The sequence below is a fragment of the Lycorma delicatula genome, chromosome 13, assembly GCF_047948215.1.
Source record: "Lycorma delicatula isolate Av1 chromosome 13, ASM4794821v1, whole genome shotgun sequence".
Lineage (NCBI taxonomy): Eukaryota > Metazoa > Arthropoda > Insecta > Hemiptera > Fulgoridae > Lycorma > Lycorma delicatula.
The window spans coordinates 5,770,210-5,791,268 of NC_134467.1; the positions used below are offsets into that span (position 1 = coordinate 5,770,210).

Here is a 21,059-nt window from a genome sequence, read left to right on the forward strand (position 1 = left end):
GAAAGGAGACGGTCAGGTTCTTATTTTTATTGGTTCTTCAGTTTGGACTATTGGAACTGTTGGTGAATATATTAGTTCATGTGTTTTAAAGAAAATAAAGTACTATACTGTGTAAGAAATATGAAAAAAACTTATCAAATAATAGTGCCCAAATGAAAATGTTTATATGAATGAAAAATATGTAAAGTAATTTTATCAGTTCTTTTCTCACATGATTACTGTAATTTATACATAATGTACAATAGGCTCATATAAAAACATCAGTCAATTAAGTGAACTTTTATGCTGTAGGCCTAACAGATGGTGTACTTTTTATTAGTAATTAAAAATTTAATTTTCTTTTGTGTATCAGTATTGTACCTCTAAAATAAAAATCACAAATTTTTCCAGAGGGATGACGAATTATTGAACGAGATGAATTAACGGGTAACGAGCAATGGAGGTCCTATTGTAATTATAACCTAATTGAAAACTTCAAGAGTCTACTGCAAAACTGTCAACTATACACTGTTCTTATTTATTAGTATCGTAGAATATAAATAAGAAAATAAGTATTATTATTTTCAATAAATAGAAAGATAATCGTGGAACTTATGCAATGTTATCCAACCTAATGTTTTTTTATCGTATACGTCATTACTGTTAAATGTTTTGAGTATTTAAATTATAAATTCAGTAATTATTGCAATTATTTATTATTTAAATAATCAAAGCATTTATGTTAATTGGTCGAGGTTAGCGAGCTTAGGTTAAGTTAATTTATATCTATAACTATAAACAGCAAACCTTTGGATTATTGTCAATATCGCCCGATATAACTATTATATTATAAACATAATTTAACGAATTAACCTACGCTCGCTAACTTAAGACTAATTAACACAGTAATGTTTTAAGAAATGATTACATTGTATATCAATTAACCGTACAGCATTAGTAATGACAAAATTATCATAAAAAAAAATCTACTTAAATTCTATTAATTTATGTTAGAATGGTATAAAATTACTTACTTGGTCAGATAAACAAAAGTGAACACCACCAAATAAATAATACTTATATTATAATATAAACCCCTCCCACACAAAGGTCTTAGACAAACGTTCACACCATGATGAAAGTAACAAGGTGTAGCATTGCGCTCAGTATTCGGCGCGCATGCGTATACGCTCGTCACAAAATCTCATTTTCTACCGGGTTATTTGAACATTTAAGTAAGGGATTTTGGGACAAAAGTTTTTAGTCGTACAAAAATTTTACAAAATCTTAAATACATGATAACGATTAAACGAGTTAACAATCGAATATTTATGAATGATTATTCACTTTCAATATTAATTAGTATTATTTGGCACTGATAAAGTCGTAATATTTATTAAAAATATTAAAATTTTTTTTTTTAATAATCCTTAATAAAAATAAATATTTTATACAAGTCTATTGATTCTGAAGAGTATTGAAATCGATTGTTAATTAAGATAAAATTCAAAATAATGAATGAAAAACTAAACAAACAAACAGGGGACACATCTTATGAAGTGCAACTGACACTAAGTCTTTGTGTAGCGTGTGTGGCTCTACGGTAACGACTCCTTTTGCTATTCGTGGGGTTCGGTATCGAATCACCGATAATTTTTTTTTATGCTCATAAAATATTTTTTTAATAATATTATTTTCCATTTTTTATGTGAAACTATTTAATGTTGTTAAAATGGAAAATCAACTAAATGGGAGATAACTTATTTCAAAATTTTATAACTATAGATCTGATATTTTTATTTTGGTCGATCTTCAGAATTGATGATTTTTTAGTTTAATTAAAAATATTATCGCAAAACAATTTTTGAAAGAAATTGCTTTTAATAATCTAATTTACACGGGAAAATGAGATATTACTTATTTTTTTACGGATACCAAAATGAATATTACTTTATAGTACCGAAATAAAAATAAAATAAAAAGTTGTTTAGTGAATTCGTTCTTATTGAACTGTGAATTTAAGAGAAAATATAAATAAAAATTGCATTTAAACATTAAATTTACTCGATTTATAAACAAAAACGGTTTTTAAAATCGTTATATTCATTTTAACTGCTGTAAAATCCATTTTGACCAAAACACAAAAACATTTCATAAATTTAATCGCAATAAAAAATTATCAGTTGTGGTTTTCCTTTACTGTTCATATAAATATTTATAAATAAAACATATTTAAAGTCGATAAATTAAAAATTTTAGTTAAAAAAATTTAGCAACATAATTCAGATTATTTTGTTACTTTATTTTAAATATATAAACTTTGATTTAAACAAACGCTTTTTCAAACAAAAACAAAGCAAATATTAATCTTAAAATAAATGATTTATCTTCAACGATGGCCTGTTTTTTACATCCTCTGTCTTGCCGACACGAACAGTGGTCATGTACAAGCCTTTCTGTTACGTAGTTTTTTTTATAATACTTGTCCTTGAATTGGTTACATACAATAGCGTTTGCGTCTTTGTTTTAACTACTGTCAGAGTTTTAACTGATTTTTTTTAGCACAAGCGGCAGGGTAATTATAAAAAGAGTTTTAGACACTATATATATATATATCTTACAGTTCTATACTTGTTCATCAATAATTTTATGTATATACAAAACTCTTGACCGAACAAATACAAAAAAATTTCAATAAAAAATCCTTTTTTCAGGCTTACTAGGGAATATAGAATGAGAAATGAAATGGTTTCCTGTCCTTACAAAAGACGAATATATATTTTAAATATCGATATACCGATTCAAAATGTTCATTACGATCGCCAAATGGATCGTCTAATTAATAAACATCATTACTTTTATAGAAAATATTACTCTTAATTATTAATATTAGTGTAGGAGATTATTTTACATATATCACAGTCACTAGAAGAATAGAAACTTAAATCTGTAAGTTATCTAAATAGACTTTTATAAGCTTTTAGAGTTACGGTCCTTTTTGAATCACCCGGAAGTACTAAGCACATTCACTACGTGCTAAAATGGATTAAGAGGTTTGTTACTGGCCGCATTGAAAACGTTTACAAGGTCTCCTTAGATTACGGACTTAATATTGTTCGACATTGTGGTTTTCAAAAATTAATTCATTAAAGTCATATTACTATGCCTCTTCAAATGTTGATATTTTTATTATATCTAAGAAAAATTATTCGCAAACTTTGTTAACTTTGGCAGTAAATGAATAATTTTAAGATACAGTTAATACAACTTCAGAAAGAAAATCTAGTAAGACGATAATTTCATTATAAAAACTTTTTATTTCACGCTAATAGGTTAAAAAAGTTTAGAAATATTTTAATATCTACATCGTAACATAAAAAATGAGTCTTGACACAACGGATAGGTACAGAATACTCTTAATTATTAATTCAAGTGTTAAATACATTTAGAAAAAATAAAGGACTAATATAATTTTAATATAAGAAAAAACGCTATTCTAGAGATCGGAAACTCAGTTTAGATTTTACATCTCTTAATCTATATTTTTAATTTTTCTGCATTCTATGTGCAATTTTTGTTCAAAAGAACGGTCACTTATAATTAAAAAAATAACAATATCCACTTTTACCAAAACAGACAACGGAGCTGTTTTCGTTTATAACTCGATACTATATTTACGAGAAAGGGCGGCCTTATTATGTTATCGTTTTAAAAAATTGCCAATCTCATTTGAAAAATCTTTTAACCGATTTATTTAAAATGCGATAAAAAAATTTATTTTACAGGAACAATATTATTCTGTTCGTGAAATTTTAAATGATCCTAATTAAAAACAACAAAAAACACTATTTAGCTGCTTCCCGTTCAACGTATACTGAAAGATATGGTCAAAATAATCTTTAATACTGAAATTGTGAATCATTTTTTAGTAATCTTTTATATTTCATGTAGATATGTCGACATTTTTTCGTGCGTTTGTATTTAAACAATTAATCTGAATTTCAAAAATCTATTTTTTACACAATTTTCGAAGAAAAATACGGTTTTTACTTTCGGTTAGATGGTGGGAGTGAGGGTTGAAATTGAATTTTCTTTACGTTTTGAGATATCAGGAAATTAAATCAAAAAAATAGCACAAGAAAATAAACGTTAGAGAAGTTACAAGACAGGAATGTACAGAAGAGATATTCACGAAAAATATCACAAACTTTCAGGATTTGTTCCGACGCTACAGGCACAAAATAGACAAAAGACTCGGCTTGCTGGTTTCAAATTAAGAAAAATATATTTCCAGAATATTGTATTAAAAGAAAAGCATTCGATATAGTTCTAGCGTTCCGCATATCAGTTACCTCTTTAATACAGAGTGATTCACGAAGTATATAACAAACATTTAGGACGTGAAATACCGATGAAAATAAAGAAGAAAATTTGTACAACTATAGGTTCGGAAACGGCTTCGTTAACAAACGTCGGCTGGCGAAAGGTTTCACCCTTATTTATGTGCCTTCCATCAAATTAAGCTATACTATAATACTGGGATCCAAATTAAGGGGGAACTTTTGCGGTTTTATATGAAATCTGACCTGAAAAACTGAAAAGAGGTAGGTCTTATAACTGTACCCACCGGGTTGGTCTAGTGGTGAACACGTCTTCCCAAATCAGCTGATTTGGAAAGCTTAGAGTTCCAGCGTTCAAGTCCTAGTAAATTCGGTTATTTTTACAAGGATTTGAATGCTAGATCGTGGATACCGGTGTTCTTTGGTGGTTGGGTTTCAATTAACCACACATCTCAGGAACGGTCGAACTGAGAATGTACAAGACTACACTTCATTTACACTCATTCATATCATCCTCATTCATCCTGTGAAGTATTATCTAAACGGTAGTTACCGGAGGCTAAACAGGAAAAAGAAAAAAGGTCTTATAACTGTATTTTTTTTTTTGTATTTGAGAAATCTGGGGTAATAAACAAAAGATCGGAGTTGAAAAAAACACTATTTTACGTTTGGTGTAAAATAACGTTGTTAAATCGGTGATAAAAACGCATTAAGGTTTTAAACAAAATTTGTAGAGAATTTGATTCCGAGTAAAACTATGAATAATCTGCACAGAAACAAAAGAATTTCGAAGTTTATTAAAAAAATATATATATATATATTTAAAAATGTGACGGATTTTATTAGGTATTAAACGAAACAAAACTACAAAACAAAAGAATTAAATATTTTAGAAAAATAAACGAAACTATTAATAAAACACATTTGTTTCGCGTCGCTCAAGTAGATAAGAGGTGCAAATGACAACGTGTCGAGTCCGTAACCGTGCACACATCGGTTCGAATCCGACTTCACACACGTATTTTTATTTTTTATTTCATTAATTTAAATATATTGATTTATTAATATTTTTTAACCTCTGATTGTAAACATTTTATATGAATACAAACATATTATTGAAATAATAATAAATCTTTTTTTTCCTTTTTTTTTGTCTTCAGTCATTTGACTGGTTTGATGCAGCTCTCCAAGATTCCCTATCTAGTGCTAGTCGTTTCATTTCAGTATACCCTCTACATCCAACATCCCTAACAATTTGTTTTACATATTCCAAACGTGGCCTGCCTACATCTACATTTATCCTATCCATTTCTCTTTTTAAATTTTCTAACCTACCAACCTTTTTTAAACTTCTAACACATTCCACGCTCCGACTCGTAGAATGTTATTTTTTAATTTTCTGGTGACCCATTCCTTTGTAGTCGCCACCCGGTCGGGGACTAGTTTACCTCCGGAATATTTTACCGAGGAAGGCGCCTCCATCATTGCTATATGAAAATGCAGAGAGCCACATTTTCTTGAGCCCCCTCACCGACGGCAAGGTCTCATGATTCATAGAGGAGGAATAATAAATCAATATATTTCAATTTAAAAAATGAAAATAAAATATACGTAATTACGGATTAGAACCGATGTGCCTTCTTGTAAGATCCAAATATTATATTAATTAAAATTGTATTTGGCTGTAACTGGAACCAACCGAAAATAGTACCGGTTATGATATATTGTTGAAAAGCTCTCGACGAGGGGTTGTTACTGCAGTTAAGAAAAAGTCCAAAATCCTATTTTTTTTTTTTAGATTTTGGGCTTTTTTGATTTAGTCGATTGCAATCAAAAGCAGAGGTGCCAAAGATACTATAACAGCCCTAAATCCAAAATTTCAACATTCTACGGCTAATGACTTTTAAGTTATACGAGATATATACGGACGTATGTACGTACAGACATCGCACCGAAACTAGTAAAAATGGATTCAGGGATGATCAGAATGGATTGTTCCGTTGAAATCTGAAAACAGAAATTTCTCGCGGTTCCTTATTACTTCGAATAAGGAAGTAAAGATTCTCAGTATAAACGAGACTAAAACAACGCGATACGAAATATTAGATACCGATAATCAACCCATCGGGTCGGTCTAGCGGTTAACGCGTCTTCCCAAATCAGCTGATTTGGAAAGTCGAGAGTTACAGCGTTCAAGTCCTAGTAAAGCCAGTTATTTTTACACGGATTTGAATACTAGATCGTGGATACCGGTGTTCTTTGGCGGTCGGGTTTCAATTAACCACACATCTCAGGAACGGTCGAACTGAGAATGTGCAAGACTACACTTCATTTACACTCATAATATCATCCTCTGAAGAATTATCTAAACGGTAGTTACCGGAGGTTAAACAGGAAAAAGAGAGAGATACCGATAATCAATTTTTAAACGGTACAATTTTTTTTAATATTTCAAATTAGATAGATAACCTTACTCGTCGATTTATCTTATCGATGAAACTTTACGACTTTGCGCATTTGTCACTCTGTAATATCAGACCTACTTTTAAAGCGCAACATGGAGTACAAGATTACAGTTCATCGTAATCTTAAGGGAATACCTTTACAAAATTAACAAAAAATTATTAAGAATTCTCTCTTAATTCAACGACAACGATTTTTCTCACAAATTGAAGATGAAAATTTACCGATAAATTTTTTTTTTGTAAAAGTTCCAGTTCATCGATCGGGCTAAAACTCGAGTTTACCCAGTTACTAATAGTATTTAAAAAGAAAAAGTTAACAAAAAATTTATTTTTATTATTATATGTTTAACATACCTTAATGAATATGTTCAAAACATCATGCTTTCACTCTTATGCATTCACGATGGTATTTACTTCAGAATTACAAATTTTTTTCCTAAAGCTTTTATCCGATTTTTGAAATTGAATAAATAAGTTTTCAATCGCCTGTGAGGGGTAATTCAGGATGATCGGATTTGAAGAAAACATGAAGATTTCCCTGAAAAAAAAATCACATGTCAAATCATACGAATGCGGTTACCTCTTCAAGTTGTTTCTCATCCTAAACATTCAAAAAAAGCTTGATCGAAGTTATCTGTAACTTTTAAGAGCGTAGCGAGTAATATTTGAAAGACACGCGACTGTTTTTCATGAATTATCATCGAAATGAATAATCAAAAATATAAACCGAAATTAAAAATTTGAAATCGCGTATACTTTTAAAAGAAAATAAAAATCTGTAATAAAATAGAAATGTTTTAATATGTTAAATAAATTCTTTGACAGCTGAAAGCATCTATCACGTTACCCCTAAATGCCAAAAAATAATTAATTATAACGTTTATTCATTATTTAATTGTAATTTTTTGAATTTTACTTGTCAATTTCGTCATGTAACGCTCTTATTTTACGAGTTTATTTCCTTATATTTAAATTTTTTACATAAATGTTATTTATTTGTGTTTATTGTTCGGTAACTACCAAACTTATCGTGACAATTCAGTGCACAATAACGTCTACATTTCATGACAAAAAATTCCTTTCGAGACGTCGGAAGGCGGTAGTAGATTTCACCGGTGCTAAGTAGGTACATGTGAAAAAAGTTTCACATGTTTAGCGTACGGCAAGCTCCATCTTGTTACAGTTCCAGCAATATTTTGATCATCCCTTGCCGTAAGGGTAGGTCATATCAAAAATTGTTTAAGACAAAAGTTTTAGGTACGTTTATACAACTAATTACCGCTTTAAACCTATTCGACACTGTGCCTATTAAAGGAGGTACGATTTTTTTGTCTTCGAAACCCCATTTTTTCCACCCCCTGGGCCAACGGTCGGTGATATCAAAAGACTTTACTTAGGTGTTCTAGGTCCTTACCCGAAGAATAGTAGAAACTTTAAACGAATTCGATATTTTACTTAATAAGAAAGGTATAGTATTTTTTCAAAAAAGCGCCCCCAATTCCAGTCCCACGGTCCGATTTTGCCCGTTAACAAACTCGACCGAGAGTTTGGGTGGTTATATTTTACGTATAAATTTGAAAGCGATTGGCGCAAAATTACGGAAATTATCGTGTCAACAAGAAAGTGAAGTGTGTGTGCGTGTGCGCGCGCGCAACATTTTTAACCGGGTGGTTTTGGAGTCTGGAGGATGTGAAACGCGAAGATATGTCGAAATTTTCCGAAAGTCGAACCACGGTATCATTACAATAGTTAGCTTTCTTATGAAATCGACCAAAAAAAGTCACTGACAGATCTCTGTTCTTCCTTCTGCCGGAGAAAATACTAATCGTACAATATTCGTAACGGTTGACGGGAGCGCACGACAAGTTTCAGCCTTTACACGATGCTTTGCCGGCACCCTACAGAACGGATGATGGCAGACAGTCGTGCAACAGGATTAGAGACATTCCTGACCGTACCGCTTAGTCGAAATAATCTGCAAAACATTTTCAACAGTTAGAGGCCAATTTTGAAACAGCCCAGGTGTGTATTTTGTTTCGTTTGTTTGTTAATATTATTATATAAACATAGTCGATGCGATATATAAATTAAAAACTTATTTGCAACGCGATCGAATGCTATTTCATTCTCTGCTCTGAGCATACTCATGATTTTTTTTTAAATTATTATTTCGTTACCTCAACGATGTGGAAACCGCTAAGAAAATACCTGCTGTTCAAATAATATACCTCAATACTATATTAATGTTTTGATATTTCATCCGAGTACTCTTCCATTTAAAATATAAGAAAGGAGGGGAACAAGCTACTTTAACGCATTTAAAATAAACTATAACCGACCTTATATCATGCGGTCTTACGTTTATGATTCACCGATCAGTCTTCTTTTACTGAAAAAAAAGGAATTCTAATAAAATCCATTTCAACGTCTGATTTATTTGTTTCAGACTAAATAAAAAAAGATAAAATTAGAAACAGAAATGATATCGCTACATATAGATATAACTATTACGAAGCCAAGATTTGACATTTTTGGCCTATTTATAGAAATGTTTTTTTAAAAAGTATTTTAAAAATAATACATAACTGACCGAGCTGTTTTCAACCAAATCGGGACAAAATAGCAGACGTAAATGTAAACACGGTTGAAACAATAAAGCATATGACAATATTTTGAACAAACTGTTATTTTAGTAGAAGAAATTTCTTTTATACGCGTTGAATGTAACGGCAACTAATGCTAAAACCGCTAGTAAAACTTTTTAAATGGAAATAATTGTTTCTCGATGAGGAAAAATTAATCGAGAATAATTTTCCAATTTCGTATTGACGGTAACCGAAACCTTTTTGTTAGAAACCTTATCGACCAGCGATTCCCAAACCTGACGCCGCGGCGCCCTTCGAAATATTGTAAAAGCTTCATAATTAATTGAACCAAGACATTTATAATTATTAATTTAACGTTAATAAAGAAAAAAGAAAATGTTAAGTAATGAAGATACACGAGTTTAATTTATTTTTATCTCTTACTCACGAGTAGTCATTATTTTACTTAGGGTATGGCGCCGTGGAAAAGTTTTAACTGAAAAAGGGCGCCGCAATTCGGCAAAATTTGGGAGCCATTGCTTATCAACAAATTTTGTAATGAATTTGTAGTATAAAATTAAAGAATCTTTTTACAGGCAATGGCTGTTTTCACACTTACCGACACTTTGTCGGCGGTCGTAAGAATTAACTTAAACTCAGGAATACCTTTCACAATGACCGACATGTCGGCGTCGGTACTGTGTCGTCTCAGTTCGTTGTTTTGTACCGGTTGCGTCTCCAATTTTTCTCTAAAATATGGCTAATTTTAAATACGATGTAGTAACATTAATCGAACTTATAGTAAGCCCTGCTTGTGGGATAAGTTTAATGACGATAATAGAAATAAACTATAATAAAAAATAATGTCGGGTAGTAAAACAAAAAAAAATCACTGAAACTGGTAGACAACAACTAAGTTAAAACTTGTAACGTGAAAATATTCTTGTCGATGTCGGTACTGCGCCGTGTCTTGTCGGAAAGTGCTAAAACAATCATTCACTCTTGTAGAGAGATAGCTTAATCGAATTATTTAAATCGTTTCACGTACAAAATCAAAATAATAAAAGTAATTAAAACTATAGAGCCGTATATTTTCCTACTTTATAAAAAATTTATTTGATATCGAAAAAATTAAAATGATTAAAAATGTTCAATTATAAAATAAACGATGCGTAAGTATTGCTCTTTTTAACTCATCGGGAAGGTTTTGGGTTCAAATCCCACAAAAAAAATCTGGCATTTTTCACGCATTGTAAATTTTAATACCGCAAAAATAAATGACAAGGACAAATTTCATGAAAGATCTAGTTATACCCTGGCCGGAAACTCTTCTGCAAGTTGTTACTTTACCTCGGTCATCGAAAACAATTATTGGAGGGATCCTAGGAAACAATGAAGCACAGACACCGACCGGAAGACAAGAAAAATAGAGAACCTTCTGTGAAATGTGCCGTTACCAAAAGAAACGAATGACAACTAACTATTGTACAAGATGTAACACCCCTTCTATCTCGAGCACGCGTGCAAAACCTGTTCCGAGGACATGTAAATTGCAATCATCAGATTTCTGCAAGTTGAAGAATTACGATCGTGAACGTTCTTGAACTTGTAAAGCGCAAGTTTTTAATTATAAATCCATCGTTACTGAGGAAAATTCGTGTTTATAATCAAATTGAATTTTGAAAAAAAATTTCAAATCTTAAGCAAATGGAAAACACGATGATAAAATAGTTTATATATAATAAATAAAATGAAATTCAACTTTACCGACGATTCGTTCGCTTTCTCTTTTCTAGTAATGACATTTCCAGTCATATTCAGATACAGAAAAAACAAACACAAAACAAGAGATGTTTGTATTACAAACGCATACAAAAGGAATTGCAATATTATTGATATGAATATGATGTCGGTCTTTGTGCTTCTTTTAGAGATATAATAGATTACATGTAGAGATATTACTGTTAATCCTGATGAAATTTTAGATATCATGGCGAGAAAGAAAAATCGACGATTAGCTTTATAATAATTCATAACTTTTATTGGGAGTGTAAATGTGTGAGTGTGAAGTATATGTGAATTATGAAAAAAATGATATACTAACATTATGATTCTTATTTGCGTAGTAAATTATGTATTAAATCTAAGCAAATGTTTTGTGTTTCTCAAATGCAAAAAAGTATAAAAAACCGTTTCAATATAAAATAATTTTCATTATTATTATTATTTTACGATCATCATCAAGCCCCCTACACAATATGTAATGTTAAATTACATAAACTTTAAAATACGTATAATATGAAAGATTAATACAATGTTGACCCTTGTGTTTATAAAAATAATCCGTTTTAAAATAAAGGTGTCGAATCCCAGTCAGTATTTGTATTTTTAACATGCTAAAAAAAAAAAAAAATAATAATTGAACGTTGATATGCTGTCGATTCAAGTTTGTTAATAGATGCATTTTGACGCGTTAATTGAATATTTGTTTTAGTAGCGCGGAAGACATAATAACAAAGTCTTTGACCGCTGTCTATCTGGTAATGTATATTTGTAAGTCTGGCAACTCTGGTTGGTGTATTTGTAAGTCTGGCAACTCTGGTTGCTAGGAAACCGATCGGTTTCCTAGCAACCTAGTTCGTTGTATGAGGAAGGGAGGTCCCCCCTTCGACACTTCGACAACATACAACCGTTCAAGGTTACACATTACAACTTAAATGCATACCATATATTACTGCAGTATTTTATAAAATTATAACGAACCAAAAATATAAAATTAACATTGCAAACGTTTTCATCACCGATGCATTTATTTTTTTAAATCCTTTGTGGCCATTATTTCGATTGTAATTATTGAAAAGATCGTTGTAAGACAAGAATTGAATTCAAGACCTGTTAATTTTTTTTAATGTATGAAACCTGGCTAAACAATTGTCGGTGGTGGATATAGAATAAACTTCACACATTACTTTTTGATCGTATTAATAAAAAAAAAATCTCTCTCTCACTGTGTGTGTGTGAGCGCGCACACATTACATCCTTATGTATCACTCGTTAATCGTTTTTATAATCTATAATAATTTGTAGTTCAGTTATTTTTCTTTGATTAGCTATTGAAGAAGTTACAGTCTAGTTGTGGAAAATTCTTCAAATATCTTCTGGAATCGAACCCAAAACCTTTGGTGTATTATGTAGCAAGGAAGTACGCTTTCTGTGAAACGGTCGCGGCGACATTACATTTTTATTGTTAATTACAATATTCGATTTTTTTAAATTTCTGCTTTAAATTAAAATTAAAAAAATATAAAACCGCGCACGCGAATGTACTTTTATGTATCGTCACATGATCAGCTATACGACGTCTTCCGACCCGCTGGCCAATAAATTCTCTTACCGACAAATTGTAATACGGTGGTATCTTTTCCATGACAAGTGAAGTGCCATTTTGTTCAGCATAAAATGCTTAATAAATTTTGTAATAAGTAAAAATTTTATCAAACAATTAATTACAAAGATATGGAAGAATTAAAAATTAAGATGGCTCCATTTTGAAATCTTTGAAGTTGATGTTTTCAAAATTTTTTATTATGTAGAATAAAAAATTAAATTTTCCAAATTTAATTATTGTAGGTTAACCCGTTCCTGAGAAGGGATTTTTTTTGTTGAAAACCACAAAATTGCGTCCAGAAGGAAAACAAAGCAAAGCAGGACTTAAGTCGGTTTGAACGTTTTTGCATCTTTTGGTGTCCTGAATCAGTTTCTGGAGTTCGGCGAATACGCCCTGCAACACTCTGTACGTATGTTCTAATTATAAATATATTAAAATTGTAGAGAGCTGTATGTTTGATATTTCAGTCGCTGGTAAAAAATGAACTAACCTGTGCATATCATTGAAATATGAATTTTTATATTCCATTGGAATATTTTACATTCAATTTATACCGACGTGAATATATTTTTCAAATAAAATACATTTAACTAATTCGTCAATCGATCTTAAAATTAAAAATAAAAGGATCGGATAAAATAATTAATAATGAATGTTAATTCTAATATATTTAAATTAAACGTAATGTTTATAAAATATAATTTGAAGATAAAAATTATAAAAAAAATATATATATAATAAATAAACCGCTATCAGAATCATTTACAGAAGTGTAGTTAAATATAATCCATAAATAGATTTTATTTTCTGACACATTAGGAAAAAATAATCACATACTTTGTAGTAAAATATCAAGGAAATATTTTAAATAACGGCAAAAAATTTAAATCCTTTACTGTTGAAAAATATACGTTAACAGCAAAAAAAAAAAAAATATAATTAACCTCAATCTATACATATATTGACGCCGTGCGTTTCGTTTGTTTCCGATAACCGCAAAAACGAATGAATCAGTCATTACGAAATTTTACCTGTAACTTTCTTATGACACCGGGAAACTTAACCGCAGTTTAAATCTCATCAATTTCACTGCTATGTAAATCATTAAATAAAAACCTTATAGATAAAAATCTATAACTTCCTTTACCAAGATTTAATGTCTATGTTAATATCGACTTCAAACAGTAATTATTTGATTTACTAAATTTAATTCGTCGTCTATAAAATATCAGTTTGTATTAGCGCCATAATATACGTAAAAATAAATTAATTTGATAATAAAATTATAGGAAATGACGACAGTTTAGAAATTTGCGGCTGTACAGAGTAACATTCTGTATATTTTTAGTTCCCGAACTAAGAATTTACATCATCAGGGTAAGCCATTCTCGTAATTGGCATAAATTCGACATTCGATTTGGTAGTAATATTTTCATATGCCAAATTATGCATATAGCGCGGACGAGGGATCCTAGTGATAAAATAAAATTTGAACATGATGAATTAAGGAAACAATATTACTTACAAAATGTTCTGATGCAGCAGTAGTATATATATATATATATATATATATATATATATATATATAGAGAGAGAGAGAGAGAGAGAGCGGTAGAATTAAATAAATGAATTATGTTTAAAGTATAAAAATTATCTAAAGTAACCGCTAGTACCGCCTAACACGCGCGAATAATACACTGTATGCGCGCGCACTCTAGTTAGAATCATCGAATTAAATAAACAAAAATATTATATTTAAATAAAATGATAAATATTTCAAATTAAGTTGTGTGCGTAAGCCGTGCATCAGAGAAAATCCGCGTGACAGGAAAATCCTACAACTGTGTTGTCAACTTTTTTGCGGTAGGTGTTCAATTGTCATTAAAATAGATGCTGTATTTCAATTTTCTATGCATTACATGGTAGGGTGTCATACAATTTAAGCTAATTACAATCAAGAAAGGAATGTTTTAATAAAAATAGAAAGAACAGGAGAAAAATCAAAGAAGTGAATTTAAAGTTCGACTTTTTATTTAATGAATCTATTGCGGTGTAAAATTTCTTATACGTATGAATAAATTCAATTATAAAATTTATACAGTCCTGTATTTTAATTTATACCCTCAATTATGCGATTATATACAAAATAAATTGAGGGGGGTGTCGAATCATATTATTAGTTCTAAGATCTGTCTAAATCTATTACGGTATCTTTACGATTTACTACAGTTTGTTATTTTATTATTTTTCAGCGAAAAGTTAAATACCTTTGCTCTGATAAAATAATTTAGAATTGCAGAAAGAGGTTTTATTTAAATCTTTTCAAAAGTTAAGCATTCTTGACACAATTATATTGAATCGCGTTAAAATTGAAGGAAATCTTCCTAGTTAAGTTACTTCGATGTCAAAAATCATCAATTTTTCATGTATATCTTATTCGGTTAGCTTATAGAATTCAAGTAAACAACTGCGCGTGTATGAAAACATACAAAAATCTTTATATGAAACTGTGAGCTTCACAGTTACAGCGGCGTACTGTTTGGCTATTCTACGCATGCGCGTAAAGAACGCTGAACGATGCTTTGAGGGAGAGAAAGCACTGTCGCTCCCGCAGTTCTGACCCTTGCGTGTCGGTAGAAGGTAGTTTTGTTTTTACTCCGCGTGTGTGTGGAACGTTCCACGTTCGTTCCCTTTTCTAGTTTAGTCGGTAGAAGGAATACGAAAGCGGTTTAGTTGTTTTTCAGTAGCGATCAGAAGATTGTGTTAAGCAAGAACTCTTTGATCGCCACAACCGTCCAAAAATACGCTGGAAGGGCAAAAGAGAAGGTAATTAGTAAAAAATAATTACGTATTTGTTTCTATGTAATAGAAATTTAAATTAAGTACCGTTAGACTGCAGTGTTTTTAAACCGACATTTTATTAAGTTATTATCTAATAATACTAAAAAATATTATCCGTATTGACATTTTATTAATAATTCGGTTAAACCGAATACGATTTTTAAAGCAGAATGTGCTGTGCTTAAAAAACCGATAAAGTGTAGAATTAGATTAATATCCTGCTTCCAGCTATTCTATTCGATTCATTTTTGTCGGTTCTTTTAATTTCCATAAAAATTTGACCACGGCCTTGAAAAGGTCCAGAAAAGGTTTTTCTGGAGCAGCACCGCAGTAATTTCAAGTACAATACGCCACCGGAATCGGTGCTTGACTAAACCCTATTTAATCTCTACATAAACAGAGCCCGGTTTAAAGAAAAATAAACAGATTTAAAAATAATAAACATTATAATGATCTGTATAAAGACAGAGATAAATTTAGAAAATTGATTTGAAAATCTACGTTTCTAGTGAAAAAGAAAAAGAAGGTATAAACCTGAATAGATGGACCGAAGAAATGTGACATTTTGGAAACGTGATCCTTAGTGAACAGAAGGTAAAGAAAAAATCCACCCCCCACCCGTTCAAAGATTTAATTAAATTTTTTTTTAACTTTAAAATAGTTTTTTGTATTTCTCTAAGTTATGGTACTCTTTCGATTAAAAACTTCAGATTTTCTCCATGAAGCCTCCCTGATGTACTTGTGTCATACAGGAAATATCTAATGTGGACACCACATGACTTCTTTGTACGCCTATTATATTACCATATACATATTTTTTTTAAATGAAAATTACATAAAATCTTACTTCATTAATAACTTCCGATTTTTTTTCATATATATATATATATATATATATATAGTTTTTTGTTATTATTGAATCATTATTTATTTTAAAACTATTATTATAATCTGAGATTAATAATTATTAATAAATCAATATATTTAAATAAATAAAAAAATATGTATATGAAATCAGATTTGAACCGATGTGCCTTCCCTTTGTAAGATCCAAATATTTCATTAATTAAAATTTTATTGAGCTATAACTATGAAACCTATGAAAATAAATACCACTTATGATATATCGTTGACAAGCTCTCGATGAGGACTTATTACTGCAATTAAGAAACCTCAAAAATCCAAATAAAAATTGGATTTCGGGCTGTTTTGTACATTTTTGGTCCGCTTGATTGCAATCAAAACGAGAGGTCCGCAATTAGATGTTACAACTGTTCTAAACCCAAAAATTTCAACATCCTACGGCTAATCGTTTTTGAGTTATACGAGACGTACAGAAGTCACGCCGAAACTAGTCAAAATGAAATCGGGGATGATGAAAATGGATATTTCCGTTGAAATCTGAAAACAGACACTTTTCGCGATTACAATACTTCCTTTACTTCGTACAAGGAAGTAAAAATTAGACCGTTTTGTAGCAGAGACATTTTGACAATCTAAATTCTCTATGCCTAACATTTAAAAAAAATTTATTTGAGGAATTTTTATAACTTTTACGTAAGACCGATATGTAAACACAACTTTCCATTAAATTGTATTATATAATTATTTATTTAAGGTGTTTCTAAAAAGATATTTGTTTTCGTAGATAAATAATTTTATATTATAATCTAATGAAATGAAATTAAACTGTGTTAATCCTTCTTTTTATTAATAACTGTTGACGGTAAATTCGGTATTTTATTCATCCCTTACTTAAGAGGTAATTACTAGGGGTAGTTACCAAATTGGCTATTTTGTAAAATTTAATGTAACGTTTGAATATGTTTTTATAACAGGGAATTTAATTAAACATAATAATTAAATACTTTACTTACCGATCAAGTTAAATATTTGTATGTTTATATATGTGAAATGTTTAAATACTTAATTAACACTGATACTATTATTATTATTAGTAATAGTATTTTAATTAGTTGATTGATATTAATTATCGGTAATAACTGTTACTTCTAGAAACAAATATGTGGCGGCCATTTTATAATTAAGACCCCCTATTTATTAAATAATGCAATTATTCCTCACCATCATGTCTAAAAATCACAAATCATTGTAGTTTAACACTTAGAGTGCTGTTCCCGTCATTTGACGGAACGTCGTAACTACGGAGAAATGCGGATCACGTCATTTAACGGAGTTCATATTTACTTGTTATTAAGTGTAATATCCCGTCAAAAGACTCGATTCATTCGACCCAAAAAGGTGTAACATGTACTGTTTTTTAAATAATATATATTACAAACCGTAAAAAATAAGGGACAGGTTCTGTTAGCTGTTCCCTACTATTTTTTATAATACACATACACCGGCAGAATTTAATAGTTAAGCGTGTTCTGGCTGGTCCTTTCTATTTCAAAGTGCATTGTTGTAAATGAATAATACTGTACTAGTTCGATCAGAGAGTGGAGTTAATCGTTTTAAATAATAAGTCGTGGAGTAATCGTGAGCTAATAAAAACGAAAAATAGTTGTATTGTTTTTATGCAAAATGTTAACATTTGACCTAAAGAAAAATCACTACAAATATACGGTGTCGGATGTAAGTGACGACCATGAGAGATGGAGGTGTAGAAAGGTGTGTGGCGAGTAAATGTGCAGTTGCATACTAATTAATGGCAGACTAATATTTGTTGTAAGTTATAAAACAGTGGTGGTCAATTAACAGAACTGAAAATATGTCTTAGCTGTAATCATAAACTAATGCATATATGTATTGCCTTTTTTGGGGGGAGAAGGGTTGTGAACAACAGGGAAGATCGTTTCTGACTGAACAACAAAACCAAATGAACATATAATTAAAATTTATTTAATTCTGTTTAAATTACAACAAATAGAAAACATAAATTTAACAAACCGAATAACTTCAAAATATTCAGACACAGCATATGATTTGGAAATATTCGGCTACTTTGTTATAATATTAGTAAAATTACAGTAGTATATTCAATGAAATAGAAATTTTTCCCAAGATATAAATGGTCTTTTTTGCTCACACTAAACAGATCCTAAAGCATTTACAATCAGAAGATCTGTTTTATCTTAAATGCAGATAAAATAATCATGAAATGCTGATTCGATAAACAGAAATTTTCTAGTGAGAAATTATGAATTTTTATACGCAAAGTCTGTAATTTATTATTTACAAATTTTTAATCTATCTTATAACGCGATATTTATTTTTATTTTCAAGAAACACACACATATTTTGATTTATTCTATTTTGAATGCAGAAACTTTATAAACATACTTTTGTTTTAAAAATCATCTACTATTATTAAATGAAAATTTATAGTTTTAATGATTCAACGTGCATTAGAATTTAGAATGGAAAGTTTATTTTAAGTAATTTTGCGCAATTACTAGATCAATTTAATTCTTTTCATACTTTAATATATCATAGGAAATATGCTTAGTATCAAGAGAAAAAAATCTAAATGTTGGAAAGCAGGTGACTTGTGCAATTTTAAAGTCAGCAGCGTGTTATCGCAGTAGTCTAACCGATCAGCAACCGGTTCTGTGAATCATCGATACATGCTCAGATGCTGATCCATTCTGTCATGAGGTTGAGTTAAGGTTACACTTTTTTGAAGAGAGGTTGGAGATAAATTACCAAGGTATGACAATACTTAAATGGATTCATATAACGCTTGGCTGAATTTATTTTTAAATGGAAATATGGTCACTATAAAGAGACTATAATACATTTTCTATGCTATAAGTCATTTGAATGATGGATGTCACCTTACAAAAAACACAATCGGTCATCTTCAACACCAGAATCACAGTTCGATTCGACTCTAATGACCATTAAGGTTAGTTTACGGTTTATTCCTAACCTTAACCCTAATCTCCCAACACAGAACAAATCAGTAAACTGAACAAATCTCAATAACTCCAAAAACTGATTACTAATCGACTAGAGTACTAACACTGTGTGAACTTACGGGTCACCCGCTATCCAAACATGCTTTCAGACATTTAGATCCTAAACATCTTCTATGTTAACATGAAAAAAACTGAAGTTGATCAATTGCTCAGAATTACCATATTTTACAACAAAAATTTCTTGAATTTAAATAATTTTAGTTATGCAATTTAATACCATCAGTAGTCAAAACAATCATATACATTAAGAAAAAGCAATAATTACAATCGTTTTATGAAACTATCTTTCTTCAACTCGTAGAGAACTCCAAAAGTCAGCACTTTCTAGTTTGGACAAACGGTTAATTATTATGGAAAATGCTTACAATTTTATAAGTTATTACATTCATAAAAGGCGTGGCATCAGACAAACTGTAAAAGTGATTCTAATTGTAATGACATTAGAAGTTCACCTGATATATACATACAAAATAGAAAATCTAATGTAACGTTAACTTAAATCAAGAAGATAAATAGTAACAATTAAATTTATACCAACCACACCACAAAAAAGTCAAGCAAATAATTTTTAAGTCGGTAAGTGAACCGTAACTCATGTTCAACTAATAGAATCCTTTTTATTAAAAAAAATATAGTGGTAACAAAAATGTCCGAGGTGTACTCCTATCTGACTAATAACTAATTTTGAGTTTACAGCATAAAGTAAAATAGAAAACATAAATAAATATATAATTTAAATACAATAAAATATACATAAACTTATATTTAAAAGAGAAAAAAAGATTTTAAGATATCTTAAAATTTATATCTATACTATATTTTTGACAATGATCGAGTAAGCACACATATACACAGCATGAAAAAATTAAATTTTATATTCTACGTAGATATAAATAATTGTCTGTATACTTCTAAACAACCTACCTCTTCATTATCATATATGTAAAAATTAACATGTTAAAGTTGAAGGGCACAATGGTCAACACAAATTCAGGAATATGTAAAATTTGTAGAAGAAACTAGCATGTACTATTAAAATAATTTTCAATGGAATTTTCAAGGATTAAAAATAAAAGAAATAAATTCATACTGCTACAAAACATTACGTACAGGTACTGTAGCACAATGTCAGCAAGTAGGCATAAACCACTATATTACATGAATTATTCTTACAACAAAATAAGAATGAATTTAATTAAAATATAATATTTTTTTTTACTCTGGTAAGGTAAAATCATTTCACCATAAAATCATGTAAATGACATTAAAGTTGCAAAAGATAAAAATGTAAAAAAATTATAAATTCTTTACAAGTTATTGCTTTATAAATGTATTATGCTTTAAGTAATGATTTATAAATTTCTAACAGGGCTTAACAAAATAAATAATGAATACACGAACTTGACAACTAATAATACTGAGACGAAAAGAACGCGAAAGCGAAACGAAAAATACACCGGCAGAAACACCAAACACTTAATGTACACGAAGTTTATAATTAACCGAATAAAATAAAT

At 29.9% G+C, this 21,059-nt stretch overlaps 1 protein-coding gene across 6 annotated transcripts in view; it reads right to left on the minus strand.

The window, feature by feature from the left end:
* Positions 1-21,059, minus strand: part of LOC142333566 (uncharacterized) — a 156,058-nt gene that overhangs the window by 38,299 nt on the left and 96,700 nt on the right. The gene's annotated exons all lie outside the window — the stretch shown is intronic.